We start from the raw sequence: 18,796 nt of genomic DNA, 5'->3' as shown, positions 1-18,796 counted from the left end.
AGAATGTTCCATGTACACTAGAAAAGAATGTATAGTCTGATGTTTTAGGATGAAGTGCTCTATATATGTCAATTATGTCCATTTCATCTAATGTGTCATTTAGGGCTGCTATTTCGTTATTTATTTTCTGTTTGGATGATCTATCCATAGCTGTCAATGATGTATTTAAGTCCCCTAGTATAATTGTGTTTTGGTCAATTTCTCCCTTTAGTTCTGTTAGTAGTTGCTTGGTATATTTTGGTGCTCCCTGATTGGGGGCATAAATATTGATGACTGTTATGTCTTCTTGTTGTATAGTCCCCTTTACCATTATGAAATGTCCATCTTTGTCTCTTGTTATCTTTTTCACCCTGAAGTCTGTTTCATCTGATATCATTATGGCTACACCTGATTTTCTCTGGGTACCATTTGCTTGGAGTGTCAATTTCCACCCTTTCACTTTGAGTCTATGCTTGTCCTTGTAGCTGAGATGTGTCTCTTGGAGACAGCATATGGTTGGGTTTCGTTTTTTTATCCAATCTGCTACTCTGTGCCTTTTAATTGGTGAGCTCAGTCCATTTACATTTAGGGTGATTATTGATATGGGAGAATTTCCTGTCATTCTATCTTTAGTTTTCTGGTAAGGCTGCGTCGCCATTGTTTTTTTGCCTTTTTGTTGTTGTCTATTATTTCTGTGTGGTGGTATTCTATGATGTTTCCCTCTGTTTCTCCTTTTATTACAGCACATATTTCAGTTCTGGATTTGTTTTGAGTGTTTACCCTTAAGTTTATGTAAAAGAAAGTTTGATATTTAGAGTATCCCATTTTTTTCAGCACACTTACTTTCTCCATTCCCATATTCCGGTTCAGGCCTTTACTGTCCCCCTTTTTATGTTTGGTGGCCATAAATTGTCCCTGTTGATGGCAGTCGAATAGCCTCCTTTAGTATTTCTTGTAGTGCAGGTCATGTATTAGAAAATTCCCTCAGCTTCTCTATGTTTGGAAAGGTCTTTATTCCTCCTTCATATCTAAAGGATATCTTTGCTGGATATATTATTCTTGGCTCATAATTTCTCTCTTTCAACAGTTTGAATATTTGGTTCCACTCCTCTTGGCTTGTAGAGTTTCTGCTGAAAAATCTGATGATAATCTAATGGGCTTTCCTTTGTAGGTTACCGTCTTATTTTCCCTGGCTGCCTTGAGGATTCTTTCTTTGTTGTTGATTTTAGACAGCTTCAATACAATGTACCTTGGAGAAGGCCTGTTGGGGTTTGGGTAATTAGGTGTTCTATTTGCTTCTTGGATTCAAGGATCCAGTTCTGTCCACAAGTTTGGGAAGTTCTCATCAACAATTTGTTTGAATATATTCTCTGTTCCCTTCTCTCTTTCTTCTCTTTCTGGTATGCCATTATTCTTCTATTGCTCTTTCTGATGGAGTCAGAAATTTCTTGTAGAGTTCTTTCATTTCTTTTAAGTCTCAAGTCTCTTACTTCTTCCATCATTTCCAGGTTTCTATCTTCGATGTCACTGATTCTTTCCTCCATCTGGTCAACTCTACTACCTAAGCTGGCTATTTCATTCTTATTTCTTCTATTGAATTCTTAATCTCCAGAAATTCTGTTTGGTTCTTTTTTAAAATTTCAATCTCTTTCATAAAATGCTCATGTTGTTCTTTGATTGTGTTTGAGTTCATTAAATTGCCTTTCTGTGTTTTCTTGCATCTCGTTGAGTTTTTTCAGAGGTGCAATTTTGAATTCCCTGTCATTTAAGTCACACATTTCCGTATCTTTAAGTTCCTTTTCTGGAAATTTTTCACTTTCTTTCTGAGTTGTCTTGTTCCCTTGGTTGTTCATCGCAATTACTGATTTATTATTTATTTTCCTAGACATCTATAAGTGTGGGTTCTACAACAGGTTGATGGGAAGAGGTCTTTCATTTGTTTTTCAGTACTTGTTGGTAGAATGTTTTATTTTGTCTCCGACTGCAGCTTTTTTTTTCTCTATCACACGGTACTGCTATGTTTTCTCTGCACTATTCCAGCTTCTCACACAATGGGGGGGATTCCCTGGGAGATGGGCTTCTCCTCTGTTAATAGTTCGCCTGGGTCACAGGGCGCAGTGTCCGTGTGGGTATGCAGAGAGGTTTTGAAGTTCTAAAACTCTTCCTGCACCAGATTCAGAACCTGTATGTTTCAGCAGTTCTGTTTACTCCTGCAGGGATCTGCCCAGATAGGTGGGGCCAGGGGCGGGCCCCTATGAGAGGTGGCCCAGAGCAATGGTGGCGACCACCACCACAGCCGGTCCTGCTTCCACAGCTCCTTCCCTTTTGCCGGAGCTAGTTGGGCTGCAAATCTGTGTCTGTGGTCCTCAGTTCTCAGAACAGCAAACATTCTATTCTTTTGATCTGACACTGCTACTGTTCCGCTTCGAGCACCGGGCAGGTGGGGGTGGGGCGAGCTCTGGGAGGGTAGGGAGGTGCTGGCTAGTCTCAGTGCCTAAGGCTTCTGTTCTCTGCTCGGCAGTGAGGGCTTAAACCACCGTTTTCAGCCTTCTTTCCTCAGTCTTCTCTCTGAGGTCTCTGCCATGAGCTTTGGGTTCAGCCATGTTATATGCTGTCCCCTCAGCCCTGTGGGCCATAAGCGGAACCCTAGCAGTCCGAGTTCTTCCCTCTCCCGCAGCTGCGGTAGTTCCGGGAGGCAGCGAGCTCGGAGCACTGAGCTAGGTCTGCATCCTGCGCCTGCGCGGCTCCGTCTCCACACTTCTCCCTTCCCTCCTCCCCTGCTCGCATGATTTGCCCACCTTTAGGTGAATTCAGTAGTGGGCCTCTTAGTCTTGCCTGTCTGCTGTGTAGGGAGTCCTTTGTGGAGTTGTTGTTGTTCGATTAGTTGTAAATTCCAGGGGAGCTTTACAGAGGCTCACCTCACGCTGCCATTTTCCCCCTATTTGTAGGTAATTTTTGAAGCAGCATGGAAACTCTAGAATCGAACACTAACAATGCTCCATCAGTAAGAAAAATTACGTGTTGTGACAATTATGGAACAGGCTAACAATATGACCAGGGGAATATATGCAAAGAGTAGGAGGAATAGATGGAGAGGGGCACACAGATTAAGATGATTGGATGGCTGACTTTGGGATCAGCCTGTTTAATGTTAGGACAAGGTTTTAAAAGGCCTAAGAAACTTGGAGGTATCACTTTATACCCATCAAAAAGCAAAGTTTACATCTGAAATAGTTCCATAGCTCTAAGATGTGTTCTATTTTTAAATTATTTTTTCTCTTTATATTTCTGTTTGGGATGTTTCTATTCATCTAATTGCAAGCTCAGTAATTCTTTCTTTGGCCACGACGAGTCTACTGATGAACCCATGAAAGATGTTTTTAATTTTTCTAACAGTGTTTTTGATTTTTAGTATTTCCTTTGGTTGTTTCTTAGAGTTTCTTTCGCTCTGCTTATGTTTTCTATCTGCTCTTGCATGTTATCTAATTTTTTCCATTAGAGCACATAACGTAGCGCAATGTAACATTACATAACACAGTTATTTTAAATTCCCTGCACAATAATTTCAAAATCTGTCATATCTTAGTTTGATTCTGATGTTTTTGTTGAAAGATGGGAATGATGTATTGGGTAATAGGAACTGAAGTAGATAGGCCTTAATGTGAGGTTTCATGTTGATATGGCTAGGAGTTGGGCTGTAGTTAATATTTGCTATAACTTTAGGTATCAAAGTCCTCAGGTTCTTCTAGTGTCCTATGTATCCTCTGTTGACTTTGGGCTTCCCTAAGAACTTCTTTTTAGATAGAATCTTCATCTTGTAGACCTTTCAACTGTAATCTACTGTTGTTATACTGGAGTACTATGGGAGTGGTGGTCATGTGTGGAGGAAAAGAAATATTCTATACTATTATGATTAGGTCTCAGTTGTTTAGTAGGCCTGTGTCCCTGCGCTGTGACCTTCTTCATATTTTGTAAAAGAAAATTTCATAAATTTTCCTGCCTTAGGTGAGACAGAAAGGCTAGAGGGAGGGGCAGTAGTATGGGAAATTTCCTTCCTCAGTGGCAGTGAGGCTCTGGTGAAGTCTTTTAAGGTATTTTCCCCTGGAGATTGGGCCTTTGTTATGGAGAATGCTCTGGGCGTATTTTGTAGTGGTTACTTTCCCCCTGCTTCTATCAGAGCCATGAGGGGATTTTTCTTCACTGTGAGAACCTGATGTGGTTCCAAGAAGTAACCCATGAATGTGTGGGGGTTTTCCTAAGACTGTGGCTTCCAGGAGTTTCTCATTCTCATGCTACTCCACACTAAATCTCCAGCAGTTTTTCAAAATAACAATTTTAGTGTTCCTACCAGTTGATGGTTTCAGTGATTTCTGTTCCAGATGAGCAGATGTTGATTGTAACTCCTGATTTTCCTGCCTTTCCAGGTTTTGAGGTGGCAATTTGCCCTACAACTTCACTTCTCTCGTAAGTCTTAGAAAAGTTGTTTCAGGGTTTTCATCTTTTTTCTTGTTGTAAGGATGAGGCTGACAACTTTAAAGCTCTTTATATGATGAAATTCAAACCACAAGTCTTCTCCCCAAAGGCACATCAAAGGCAAAGTTTAAAAAGGTAGATAGATAATATGAAGGGGTTATGGAGATATAAGAAGGTAGGAATTCTTAGACAGTGCTATAGCGAGTATAAATAGGCACAGAAAATTTTCAGACACCTGCCAGTTTTATTTACTGAAATTAAATCTGCTTTGACTGTTTGAATCAGAAATGCCACTCCTAAGTATGTAACCCTACAGGAAAGATATGTGTGAGTATATTTATTTTGACATGATTTATAAGCAATTGGAAGTTATCAACACAGTTATTTATCATTAGTGGAATAAATAATTAAAATATGGCCGATGCCTCCAATGGAATACTGCACAGCAGTTAGAATCACTGTAAATGGATGTTATAAAGACAGTGTTGAAAAAGTTTGAAAGAGAATCATATCTAGCTAGCATTTATATAAATAAAAGAAGAAATATATAAACAGCACTAAATATTTTACAAGCATACATGAATAATTAAGGACATATTTCAAACACATTAGCATTGATGTCTGGGGAAAGGAAGGAAATAAAAGTGAAGATGGATAAGAAGGGGAAAAATAAAACAAACGATAGAACAGCCTTCCATGGCTGATAAAGATAATATGCTATGAACAGAAAATATAACTTAACTCTTTGCAGTTGAGTTCTAAAATACCAACCAACCAATCAATCAATCCCACCCTCCCTCCAAAAAAACAAAACTAAATAAACATAGAATTTGAAAGCCAATGCAACATAAATTTAATGGTGTGAAGCTGGACTCAAATGTGAGGACTATATATTTCTAGAAATCAGCAAAGGATAACTAACTTGAATTTGCCTGTATATATGGAAGATGAATTTGCCTATATATTAGCCAAGAATCTGTACAGCTTTTTTAGTACTGTACGGTATAGTTGGCAACTTTAAAACTATTTAAAAGTGACAAAGAAAATAGGTCATTCTTTACTTATTTATTTTTACATTCAGAATATATGTAATGGGCATAAATTGGACAGACCTAAACTGGCTCACTTAATCTCACTTTGACCAAGAGAAAAATTTCCTTAGTTGTCACCATTATTTGTTATGGAATGCAAGTCTTTCATCATCTATACAAAAGACTTACAAATATTCTATTGGACTAGTTATTCAAAGGAGAGCGCCATGTTAACTGAACAGCTGCACCCTTCATTGAGCAGCCTTCCCCACCTCCAAACATTGAGGCATTTTTATTTCTTTCTCCCCAGTTTATGTAGACTTTCTATCACATTCTCTTCGCTTCCCTCGTTGGGTTTCTCTAAGCACAGAATAGCTCAACCTGCAATTCTGTATCTAATGTTTTTTTCAGTGTGCATAGTCCTTTGTTATTTTTCCAACATAGATGACATGTCTATCCTGAAGTTTGGTGGAGGAGAGGACCAAGGAAGAGAGGACCAAGCGAAGTAGGGGGCAGGGCAATATCAGAAGCAGGCAGGAAACAAATTAATACTTGGAACTATCATCTCTGCACATATATAAAGACAACTAGGAGAAGCATAGTTAGACGTACAAAATGAACAAAATAAAGATATAAACTTTGAGGAGCTTATAATCTAGTAGTGCTATTCATTCATTCCTTCATTCATAGAATAGACCTTTATTGATAACTTACTTTATCCGGGGGACTGCACAGTGGATACAGTGCCTGCATTCAAGAAGCTCAGTCCTTTGAGGGAGTCAGCCATGCACAGAAATAATTCACGTAGAACATAATAAATACCAAAATAGAGGTAAATGCATTGTGGAAGCTCCAAAAAACAAAATCAAACTCTTAATCTTTGGTGAGGCTGGTGAAAGGTGACAAGAGCCAGCCTAGGAAGGAATGGAAAGATTAGGGGAGACTGAAATAGAAACTTTTTTGATTTGATATTTCACATGACTTCAAATTATTAATACTGAAAGGGGGAAGAACATATGAAGTAGACATTTAACTGAGTGTGCTTTTAAAAGGTACAGCGTATCCAAATGTCACTCATTTGTTCATTCATTTATTAATTTACATAACAAATGTGCCAGGCACTGGGCTAAACTGTGTAGATCCAAACCTGAAAAACAAAACAAAGCAAAACTCCCTCCTTCAGAGGGCTCACAGCATATCTAAACTTTACGTGGATTTCAGGGACTTTCTACATACAGATGTAGGATTTTTTTAGGTAGAAAAATTTCTGGTTAAAGAAACATAAATTTTCTTTAAGTAATCACTATTTTCCAGGCATTCTGCTGCTTGTCACCCCTGTTATCTCAAATATGTTACCTCATTACTGTCAATGTTTTGATGAAATTGCTATATTATTTCCATTTTACAGATGAGGACTTGCAGTGCAACTGCAAAGTAATAGAATCAGAACCCACTGCATCTGGGTCTTTTCTCTAACTCCAAAACTGATATACATACATATATGTGTGTGTGTGTGTGTGTGTGTGTGTATGTATACTATACAGTGTTTATGTTATATATATATGTAACATATATGTGTAATATACCCTGTTTCCCCCAAAATAAGACCTAGCCGGACAATCAGCTCTAATGCGTCTTTTGCTTCAAAAGACGCATTACAGCTGATTGTCCGGCTAGGTCTTATTTTCAGGGAAACACGGTATATACATATATACATACATATACATACTATATGTTTTTTTCTCTGTCCTTCTCTCTTTATTTAGTTATTTAAAAATACTTTTATTTTCAAATTATAAAAGTAGAAAGTATAGAAAAGCACAAAGATGAAAACCAAACTCACCCGTATGCTGCATTCTTGAGGTGTGCTGCCCAATATGGTATCCACTAGCTACATGTGGCGACTGAGCACTTGAAATGTGACTAGTCTGAACTGAGATGTGCTGTAAATGTAAAATAAAGAACAAATTTCAAAGGCTCAGTATGAAATAAAAAATTCTATGAATAATTTTTTATACTGATTACATATTGAAATGATATTTTGAATATATTGGATTAAAGTATATTATTAAAATTAATTTCACCTGTGTTTTTTATTTTTTAATGTGAATATTAGAAAAGTAAAAATCACATATGTGGCTTACATATTCCTACTGTACAACATTGATCTGCAGAATGTATGCTGTCTTTTTCTTATACATTTACATAAATAAAAATTTTTGATATCAGACTGTGTATTTTTTATTTTTATTTTTAATTTAATGGAGCACCAAGAACATTTTCTAATGCTGTTGAATGTTTTCCTATGACATCATTTTAAACTACTAAATAGTGTTCTATCACATTAGTGATAGCACATTTATTTAACAGTTCCTTATTTTTGGACATCAGAGTTATTTCCAGTATTAACTCCACAATGAATACCATGTATATAACTCTATCTGCATCTCAGTTTACTTATTAGGAAAATTTCCTAGAATTGGAGTTACTGTAAAGATTTTAAACACATGTGAGGCTTTTGATAATTATTGCCAAGTTGCTCTACAGAAAACTATATTTTAGTCGTCCAATTCCAATGTTTAAGAGTGCTCGTTTCTCTCAGCTGCCTACTTCATTTTTGCTAAGGGATTTCATTTAGTTTCAGAGAAACAGAATTTCTTTTGAAAAACAAAGGGCTATTCTTTGGAAGTAATTTTTACTTTCTGAGAACTTTTTAGTCTTCACAAGGTTTAATTATTCTGAATCATATTGTTGCTTAAAATTGTTCTTGAGCTGCATCTTTTAAGTGAAAAATGAGTTAATTATACTTTTTGGAAATCCACCAAATATAATTCCATACAAAGGATTCTATTTGATGGTCACTAAAAAATATTTAAAATAGCTGATTTTTTAGAAGCGTGTTTTTGGTTTCAAGCAATTAGTCTCTTTTTTGTGTGTGTGATGGTTAATTCAGTGGTTAAGCTTTTTTCTCTGTACGTCAGAGCAAAAATGTCAGAAAAGTCTGCTCTTTCTGTAATGTGCAAAACAAACAGATCTCCGCTGGAGTTCATGGGCTGTACGAGTGGTATTTACACCAGTGGGTTCATTGAATAGCAGACCATGCCGTTTCTGTCATATCAACCTTGGGCCAATTTGATAAGTATGTCTAAGGGCTCTGCAGTTTCATTGACTTTGAGTTACTCTAGTTGACATTTTTTCATAGTCAAGACCAGAAGATACATCACAGGTGTGACTTGGCTCACCCAGTCACTTCTCCCTACTGGTTTGCCTAGAGTTCAGGCTTGCAACTTGAGTCCTGGGAGCCTCAGCTGGCAAACACCACATGCTGGTGGTGGTCCAGGCTGAACTCAGCCATTGTCATGTTCTTGTTGGCTTTGACTTCAGTTTGACTGCCTTTATCAGTGTTCCTGTTTATCTGTGACATTTGGAATTAAAACTGTCCCTTTAAGGTAAGGATATGGGAAAAGGGACACTTTCCAGAACAAAGCCCTAGTGACAAAAGGGATTTTTAAAAATAGTGTGTTCACTGATGTGTGTGTGTGTGTGTGTGTGTGTGTGTGTGTACGTGCTGTGTATGTGTGATTCCAACCAACTTATAATGGGCTCAATTGGTTGGAATTTCCTAATGATTTTGTTGTGACTAGATGAGATGAACAAATATTTTAAAACACATTTTGGCCAAAATATAAGTTTGCAATAGTAAACTTTAGCAGGGAACTGAAAACTGCATGTAAAGGAAATGTTTATTCCTTTAAATCCCATCCACTTACTGAATATCTAGCACAAAGAACAGGGCTGTCATATTAGGTTGCTTATCTAACATGTGGTCCCTCATTGTCTTGTGACTTCTTTCTCTTAGGAAATAATTCTGTCCATCTGGCTGTGATATTTCTCTATGTGCTTCGCTTTCAAATATAAGCTGATAACCAAAATCCAGGAGAGAAAAATGTGTGCCATGTCTCCTTAGCTATTAGCATAAGAAAAACAAATTGAGGTTATACATAGAATAAAACTGGTGTTGATGTAATAAAGAGCAGAGGGATGATTGAGTCTAATTAGCAAATAAGAAAACTTTCCATGTGCTAGTAGGAGAGAGCTCTTGTTAAGAGCCTCTTGTTAAAAGACTCTTATAATGTCAGATCCTCTTATTTTCTCCTTTTGCCTATAGTTAACATTATTTCTTCATTCTGATCTTATGACATAAGTACTTTTCTGGTATGATAAACACTGAAAATGCCTGGTCACAGGAGATAGTAATATTGATAAAATCCATAAGTGCATTAATTTTGTATCCAATGCTCTTAAGAGTTTTTCTTTAGCATATGCGTGGTAAGGAATGAGTGAAAACAGTAAATTTTTTAAGAACAAAGATGGCTGATAAATTTATGTTAGCTGTACTGAATTAAGTTTGAATAGAAACAGAAAAATAGTTTAAATCATTTTAAATTGGTACAGTTAACAGAGTTAAGCATTTTCATTTGAATTTTTAAAAGGTATATTTGGTTTACTATATTGTATTAGTTTCAGGTAAATAATACAGTGATTTGATTATATTATTTAAAAAAAGTTGTTTTTATATGTTACAATGTGATCACCCCACCAATTTTAGTAATCGTTAGTCATCCTGCAAACTTATCAATAATATTATTGACTATATTCCCCTTCACCTTTTTTCACTCACCCCCTTCTGGTAAACCATCTTTTTGATGTCTATTTCTTAGTTTCTTTTTGTTATGTTTTTTCATTTGTTTTTGTTTTGTTTGTCTTGTTTTTAGATTCCACGTATAAGTGAAACCATATGGTATTTGTCCCTCTGTTTGATTTATTTCACTTAGCATAATACCCTCTAGGTCCATCCATGTTGTTGCAAATGGCAAGGTTTCATTCTTTTTTTATTGCTGCATAATATTCTGTTATATACTATATCTTCTTCATCCATTCATCTAACCATGGACACCTAAGTTGCTTCAGTATCTTGGCTATTGTAAATAATGCTGCAATGAACATAGGGATGCATATATCTTTTCAAATTAGTATACTGTTTAACAAAATTAAAAAAGAGTAAAAACCCAAGAAACACTAGAATATAGGTACATGAATAAGGACTAGGAAGATGTAGCATTTCTTTGTTTTATGAAAAAAGATTAACAACAAATATTTATTATGTCAATTGATTTGTTTATTGCATTATATACTTAAATATTTTCAGACAAAATATAATTTTTGTTATATTTTCAAAACAGAGATAACGTAGGGATTTTAAAGTGGAGATATGAATATTTTTTGACTGTCTAACAAATGACATCTAGGCAAACTTTTGGTCTAAGGACTAAACCCTGCTTTATAGAAATCAGTATTTCTCTTGACATATATTTGTGACTGATCCCAAACAATAACTGGTCAATTAACCCAATACCTGCTAATTGCCAAACATTCATTCATTCATACATTTATCCAAAAAAAAAAAAAAAGTACAGACATCTATCATGTACATAACCCTCTTAATTTTAGTAATTAAAAAGCAAGTTGTTTTGTACTTTAGGGGAATGTACCCTCTCACAGAAAGAGAAGACGTTAGAGCAATTGAATAACTCTTAGCTAAGAGTTAGATCAGTGAGAGAGTTAATGAGTAGATTGAAATGGGAAGAGGGTGAAACCACTATGAGTTTGGCTAGTCAGAAAAAACAAGTTGAAAATAGAGGCATGGTATTCATGAGCAGCTCTGCACAACTTCCATAACATCTATAAATACTTTTGTTCTAGAATTCCTCTATTCCAACTCTTTTATTTTACTGATGAATAAATTGAGGCTCAAAGACTGTAAGAAGCTTGGCTGAGGTGCAATCAGATAGTGGCTGAAGTGTTGCTGGCACCCAGTTTTCCAGACCACTGGTCAAGGGGTGTTTTCTTTTAGAGAAATTTAAGAGATGGGCTAGAGGACCATCACAATCTTTGCTGTTAATCCCTGTTGTTGTTAATCTTTCTCACAGATTTTCACAATTTTAGGTTTGAAGTTGATATTTTTGATTTATTGTTTAAAACTACGTTAGTGTTTCCTAAGAAAAGGCATGGCCATTTATGTGCTATTTTGCGGTACTATGAAAGTGAGTTTCACTGAAGGTAGCATGAACTTACGATTTAGAGTAGAGATATGAAAAATAAACTGTTTTTGGATTTGCCACACCCCTACCCTTATCTTTTACCTCTCATGGCCCTAATGCCTCCAATTTTCCCCCCTCCATAAAGAAATCTTTCAACAGTTCTCCTACATGCCTTGTATTTTCTTGACAAAACCTACCAGGAAAGCAGTGTTTAAAAAGTTCAGTACTGCGTCCAATCTCAGACTTCATCTTTGAAATTTTGCACACTGAGTTAAAATATTGCTACATTTGTGGTCTGGGATCGTCCCTGCTAATTCCATATGAAGCAAGAGTGCCAAAGAACTCTTAGAACTCCCCTTGTGAATTTGCTTGGTGAGCAGTTCTGGACTTGGTGTTTTAATCTCTCCATCAGGATCAACGTGATCCTCTGTTAAAGCCAAGGTCAAGTGGGATAAGCAGTTGAACTTTCTCCTTCATCTTGCGTGGCTCATTGAAACATGTAACCTTTATAGCTTGGTTTCTGCTTTGGAGGAGAATCTAAAGTCCTAGCAGATGTTTATTTCACTCTTTTGAAAACCCCATTTCATTTTACTAGGCATGGTGTCAAAGAAACAATTGGGGGTAGATTAGGTAGGAGGTGGAAGGTCAATGTTTTCTTTGCTAATGTTGCAAAATAAGAGGTTTTTGTGTTTGTTTATTTTTATTTTCTGCCAATTGGGCCACTGAGAGCAAGTCATTGATTCTGAAACATAGACTTCCTTCATGTGTCAGGAGAGTCAAGGTAAGTGTCCTGTGTCCTGTGGAGTCAAGGTAAGTGAAGAAAAGACAGGGTGGCAGCCATCTGAGCCCTTTTGGTTGGCAGAAAACAAAACCCTAAGCAATCAGTTGCCACCTTTTACGGCATTTTCCTCCAATGCAGTCAATGCAAATGACTCCCTTCTACAAAATGCTCCAATGTTTTTGTTACCAATAACCCAGGAATAAAACAGCAGCGAAACTATTGTTCTCCTTCTAATGCAGTCCTATGTTTTCTTAAATGAACCATCATGCACACATTGTCTTTAATTTTAAGTGACATTTATGGTCAACTTTATAGCTCCTGTCATTTCACGTGGCTCACTAACAAGCTCTTTAAAATAAGTCCTATAACAACCTCAAGTGGATGGCCTTCTGATTCCGAATAGCACATGGGACAACCTAGCAACTGGCTGTGGTGTTTGAAGGCAGAATATTATACATTCAATTCTGCCTTTTTCTGCCTGGAGGCAATAGTCTAAACACTTCAATTCATATTTTCTGTAAAGCCTATATGGATAATGGTAAATGATCCCTGGCTAATTTTTTGGGCACAAAATAACTTAAAAAAAAGAATGGGGGACACATATAAAGATTCTAGAATTTTATGGTTGGGAAGAGATTCTTGCATTGAAATTGCAAATTCTTGTTGGTACCATGGCCAGAATGTCTGCCACATTTGGGTAGAAAACAAGTATGTCTGAATTTTTCTTTTAATATTTTCTTCTTGTTTTGCCACTTCTAGTGGCCTAAATTATGTTTCCATCCCTTTACCATTAACAGGGGAGTACTGCAAATACCTTGACTGAATAAAAGGGATAATGCAGGTCAGACATCTAGAGACAAGATGGGTTTTCAGCACTGCACATTAGATTCATGTGGTAAGTATCTAAGAAATACTGTTGTCTAGGCCCCAATTCTTGGGCTTCTGATTGAATTGGTCTGGTGTTGAGGGTGGGAGGAGAATGACACTGATTTCTTTTTAAAAGAACCCCAGATGATCCTAAGGGGCCAAAGCTGAGAACCGTGGCAGCTGGAGGATGTAGAGGCTGCTACTTAGGTTAGGTTATTTCGATTGTCAAAGATAGTCTCCTTTGAAAAAACGTGGAAACAGTCGTTTCTCTATATATTCAACTACGTTGTTTATAAGTTAAATAAGTTTTGATGAAATTAAAAACAAGCTTTGTTTTATTCTTCATAAACAAAAAATTAATAGTGACATAGATAAATATTTCCATTAAAAGAGTTTGCGTCTTGGACCAGGTTTGTAAGTTACGATGAATTTACAGAAAATTTTTGTGAATACGAACCAATAAATGCCTCCTTTTTTTTTTTGGACTAAGCTAATTTGAGTTGCTTCTGTCAACTTGCAATCAAACTATCTATGCTTAAATATGGGGTTGACAAAATGTATTCTTTAGACATAGAGGAAATGAGATTGGTGATTGGAGAAAAATGAAGGCTTTTTATGAAGGGTAGAACCTGGGCTGCAGGAGTTTGGATTGACTGAAGAGAGAAGGAAGAGAATTCTGAGTGGAAATCATTCACTCATTTATCTGGATTCCACGTGGATGGTGGAGCAAATTTTTAAATTAGTAAAAACCCAAAGATGCTTTATCTTAGCATGGTGGCAGGTACCTAAGTTATGGCAACAATTACAATGTTATTATTACTTAGCCTCAACTTCAGAGGTTCCTGACACTGCATCTTTCTCTTGTTTGAGCATTTTACACTTTTTAAGTGTTTTGAGGTTGAACATATAAATGTTTTCTGCTAGCATTTAAAATCATGTATTTCTTGCTTGACAGAAGCTCCTTGAAAGTGATGTGATGTCTTTTGATTTTTAAAAATATTTAGCAATGTGTAGCTCAATGCTTGGCCCATAGTAAGCATTTAATAAGTACTTCTCAATTGACGTTTTAGACTGAGAAAGAGGAGGATGAAATGGCCACTTGATACAAGATGAAGAACTAGCTGAGCAGATGTCAGTTGAATATAGTTTTCATAAGGCTGAAGATAATTAAAAAAAAAAAAAGAGCTATGTTGAAACCTCATTAGAGATCTAAGTGCTGAGAAACAAAAACATCTAGAACGAGGTAATGAGCTGAACGAGATGCTGAAGAAGTGTAAGAAGCTCTGATAGTTTCTTATTTACTTAGCTAGTTTTAAGTGCAAACTTTGCAGTCTTTGGCAGACTGTGAGCTATAGCAGTGTGGTCTGGTGCCAAAAGTATGGCCTCTGGACTCAGGCACACTCAGGTTCAAATCCTACCTCTCTCATTAATCAACAAGATGATCTTGATCAAATTATTCAGTTTTTTCAGATTCCATTTTATAAGTAAATGAAGAACACAATTATACTGACCTTTTAGGATTATAAAGCACTTTTGAGGAGATAGTGTACAGTACACGTGATAGGTGCCTAAGATTGCTATTTGGTCATTATCATAGATTTCTGGAAACGGCCATTCTGTGAAGGACCTAAATGAGCAGTATGCATTTTCTTGGCATGCTCTGGCCATTCTCCCTCCCTGAGCCATTATAAATCAGGAAAAGGCTACACAGATCCTATATAAAGCAGAGATTATAATTCAGCTCCTTACGTTTGTGTCCAGGTAGCATGGTGAAGTGGAAAGAGTGTAGGTATCAGCACCTGATGCCCTAGGTTCAAATCCCAGTTCTGGCACTTGCTGCCTCCTATTTCCTTACCTTTCTGATCCACCTCTCAAGATTGCTGTGGGCAATGAGGACAGAGCAAATGCGAAAGTGATTTTGCAATTGTGACGTGCTGCCCAAATGTAATTGTGAAAAAAGAAAAGCTGTAAATAGAAGGGGTTAGGGCCTAATCATTTTGATTCAGTCCAGTGCCGGTAAGCACACCACTGAAGATATAACAGGGTAGGTGCCATTTCATTTACTCTGTTCTTATCATGCAGTTAGCTTTGGGAAGAAACATGAAGCTCAAACGTATCTTTGGCTGCATTGAACTAGAGATAATAAAAAAGTCTAAAAAGACTACTATGATCTTATAAATTACATCAAAATTCTCACTTGGGTACAGTGACCCAGGAAATTATTCCTTTATTTGAAGGTAATCACTTACCTTGTGGCTGAAATGTTTATAAAGGAAAGCCAAAACATTTAGTTGCCGTTTGTGTTTGTTTAGGTTTGTTTTTCCGTTGTCTTGCCCTGGGTCTAAAGAAAGCCTGCACATAATAGGAATGGCATGGAGCTATTTAAAAAAAAAAAAAAAAAAAAAAAAAAAAGACATGGCCAGAGGAGGAGCTAGAGCCGAAGAACTGCCACCACAGAAATAAACAGTGTCTACTTTTATGACTTGACTTTAATAACAATGGGACCCATGGAATACCTCCTACCCACTACAGGCTGTGCAATATAGCCATTTGTTCCACATCCTACATTTATCTACCCACCAAAGGTACCTAGTATTGCCACATCTACTTCCAATGCCTGGAACGTTGACTTTTCTCCCAGTGTGCAGGTTTGGATACACTTTCTTTCTGGAAATATATCAAAGTCAGTCTGTAGCCTGCGGTCTAGAGTGCAGAAGAGTTTAGTCATAGCTTGGTCCAACTTCTGAACAACGATATTAAACTTATGATTTCTGAAATGTTTACGTTAGTCCCAGCCATGCTGTTTACTGCAATTGTTGACACTAACACTGTTCGGTCCAGATGAGAGAACAAGATCAGCAACTGAGATTGTTTTGTGTTGTAAGCTCTACTTGCAGATGTCCTCAAACTAATGAAAGCCAGAGTGTATTTCTTTCTCTGATCACATGATCTGAAAGCCAAGGTTGTTGGGGACATTCAGGAAAGTTTTTTTCCCCCCCAAGATTAACAAGTTATTTGGAGAAATAACTTGCCTGAGAAGATTTAGAGGCATCTTCCTTTCTTGGGTGTATTTCAGAGGCCCCTCAAAGCCTTCTATATGGAAAAGAGTACTGTACTTTAAGTAGCATCTGCTTTGCTATTACTTTATAAACTGCAAGAATATGAATTGTTTTTGGTATATAAAACAAGCATCAAATTCAAGTAGTTTTCAATCAGCTAAAAAGCTGCTTTATTTTCACAACAATTTTGGCTTTGTAGACATGGTTTTGGAGCATACACTGCCTGGTCTTAGAAATATGCATAGAAAGAAACTTGTTTTATTTTTCCTTTTGTTTTCATTTGTTTAATATTATACTAATAGACAAGTTGGGCCAACTAAAGAGACAGAGAAAGAGGCAAGTTAAGAGAAGGGTGATTTTAATTAACTAACTCTTTTTAAAGCTGCTGAAATCTGCCCCTTGGATTGGCAATGCTTAACCATTAGAACCAGATAGACCCTGAAAATCTTGAACATTTCTTCTACTTTAGATTTTTTTGAAAAGTAATTTCTTTAGCAAAAAAAAAGAATGATCTTTCTTACAAGTTTTCTCACAATGCCCTTGAGAGATAGGTATAGTTTTAGATCTTTACTTGAAGAAAAATATTTAAAGATATTGGTGGATTGCATGGATAGAAAACAATAATTCCATGACAGAAAACAATAATACAGTGGGAACTCTATGTATACAACGAAAACAATTTAACTTGTACACCATGGTATCTGTGCGCTTTGCAACAGGATGATAATGTAGCAAAGGAATTTGGACAGCAGCTTGAGGTTTGCTATAACAGTATCTGAAATGCAACTGTCTAAGAATTTTGTTCTAATCTACTAAGTTTGGATATTTGAACATTTAAGTCCAAGAAAAGCCAGTTTGATTCTTTGTTACCATAGTATTATTAAAGAATATGCATAGTCTTTCATTTAGAACCGTGTTTGATATATCTAGCCATTAATTGTATTAAGCTTTGTGTATGTGTGTGTGTGTGTGTGTGTGTGTGTCCCAAGCTAAATGTCTTTATTTAAGAGACACCTTATGAGTAATAATGATAGCTAGTATTTGTTAAGTACTTATTACATGACAGGAAGAGTTCTAGGCACTTTCCATGTGGCAAAGACTGGCTAATTTTCTCCCATCCTGTTTCATCTTCTTGGCAACCTCACTAGTACATTTCCATTCTCATTTGTAGTTAGGCGTGGACATGTGAGTTCGTTTTTTCCCAGGGGAATGTGAATAACAGTGACGTGTACCACTTCTAGGTCTAGTTCATAAATCCTCCCACATGTGACGTTTGTACTCTTTCTGTTTCTGCTGGCTTGATGCAGACAACACAATAATATTAGAAGTGATGTGTTGACAAGGGTGGGGTTATAAGATGCAAAGAGCCTTGGTTCCAATATCCCTTCTTGGAATATCGGCCCCTAACAATCAGGAATTCCCAGTTAGAATTGTATGTGTGTGGAAAATAAATTTTTGTCATGTTGGAGTCATATCCTTGAGCATTTATTTATTGTAACAGATATTACTTTAATAGACATATATTATTTAATTATTTGCTTTTTGATATAAGAATAACAGTTTACCCATTCTATGGATGAGGAAACTGGCTCATAGAAATTAAAAAATATATGCCCAAGTGGAACATAGTTCTTATATGGTAGGGTTGGGACATGATCCAAGTTCTTTTTGTAGATGCCTCTTTCTCTTGTTGTAATTATTAGTAAGAGATAAGACAATTCTGTAAGTTCTAAATGTTATAATTTGCACTGCACAGCTAAACCTTTTAGAATTGAAAAAATGTTGTTTGCATACTAGGCTTTCAATAAATTTCTGTATTTACCAAACTTTGTTGTTAGTTTGTAGTTTGCTCTGAGCAAAATTTTTGTGTGGATAATTCAGAAAATATTTTCAAAGAAAATTGAGATTTATTTAAATTATATAATACACTAATATTTTAAATTAGAGTTAAAATTTTTTTTGAAAGATTAAAAAATTATATCACTAGGTTGTCATTATATGAAGGTTCATAATCAATATTATCAAATAATATAAGACTATGGTGTACACTTCTTCAAACCACTGTTTTTTTCTTGTTTAAATTGATTATTTAAAACATATTAACGGCAACCACTTTTGTTACTACTTAATATTTTACTCAAGTTATTTTCACTGAACTATTTCATGGTTTCAATCATAGGAAATCTTCATAGTCATTTTACATCTGATGAGGTCTGTATTTTTAGATCCCTGTGTCTCATTGTCATTCAAGAGACTGTGGGCTTTCCCACATCTATCAAGGGATAGCACTGTAACTGCATCATGATGTTTGGATCATTGGAAAAGATGTTTTGAACTATTGCCATAATATATGCACAATCAAGTTAATAAGCACAGTAAATGCATCACAGGATAATATGGCTTTAAATGTAGAGATTTTGCATGCTTTTTTTTTTTTTTTTTAAGAAGACAGAAGAACCAGTATCTGAAGTCTTGGAAGTTAAGCAAGAGCGTGCCCAATGAGAA

The 18,796-nt window shown here is 36.2% G+C and overlaps 1 long non-coding RNA gene across 1 annotated transcript; it reads right to left on the bottom strand.

Moving 5' to 3' along the window:
- Positions 1–5,470: 5,470 nt before the first annotated feature.
- Positions 5,471–15,595, bottom strand: LOC141570431 (uncharacterized). The gene is made up of 3 exons (XR_012494437.1): positions 15,482–15,595; positions 7,327–7,426; positions 5,471–6,397 (listed from the first exon to the last, which is right to left on the bottom strand). It is a non-coding gene; the product is annotated as an uncharacterized LOC141570431 (long non-coding RNA).
- Positions 15,596–18,796: the final 3,201 nt, after the last annotated feature.

This window comes from Rhinolophus sinicus, linkage group LG03 (assembly GCF_036562045.2).
Source record: "Rhinolophus sinicus isolate RSC01 linkage group LG03, ASM3656204v1, whole genome shotgun sequence".
Classification (NCBI taxonomy): Eukaryota; Metazoa; Chordata; class Mammalia; order Chiroptera; family Rhinolophidae; genus Rhinolophus; species Rhinolophus sinicus.
The sequence above is the reverse complement of the archived record's forward strand: the minus strand, read 5'-3'. Positions and strand labels throughout refer to the sequence as shown.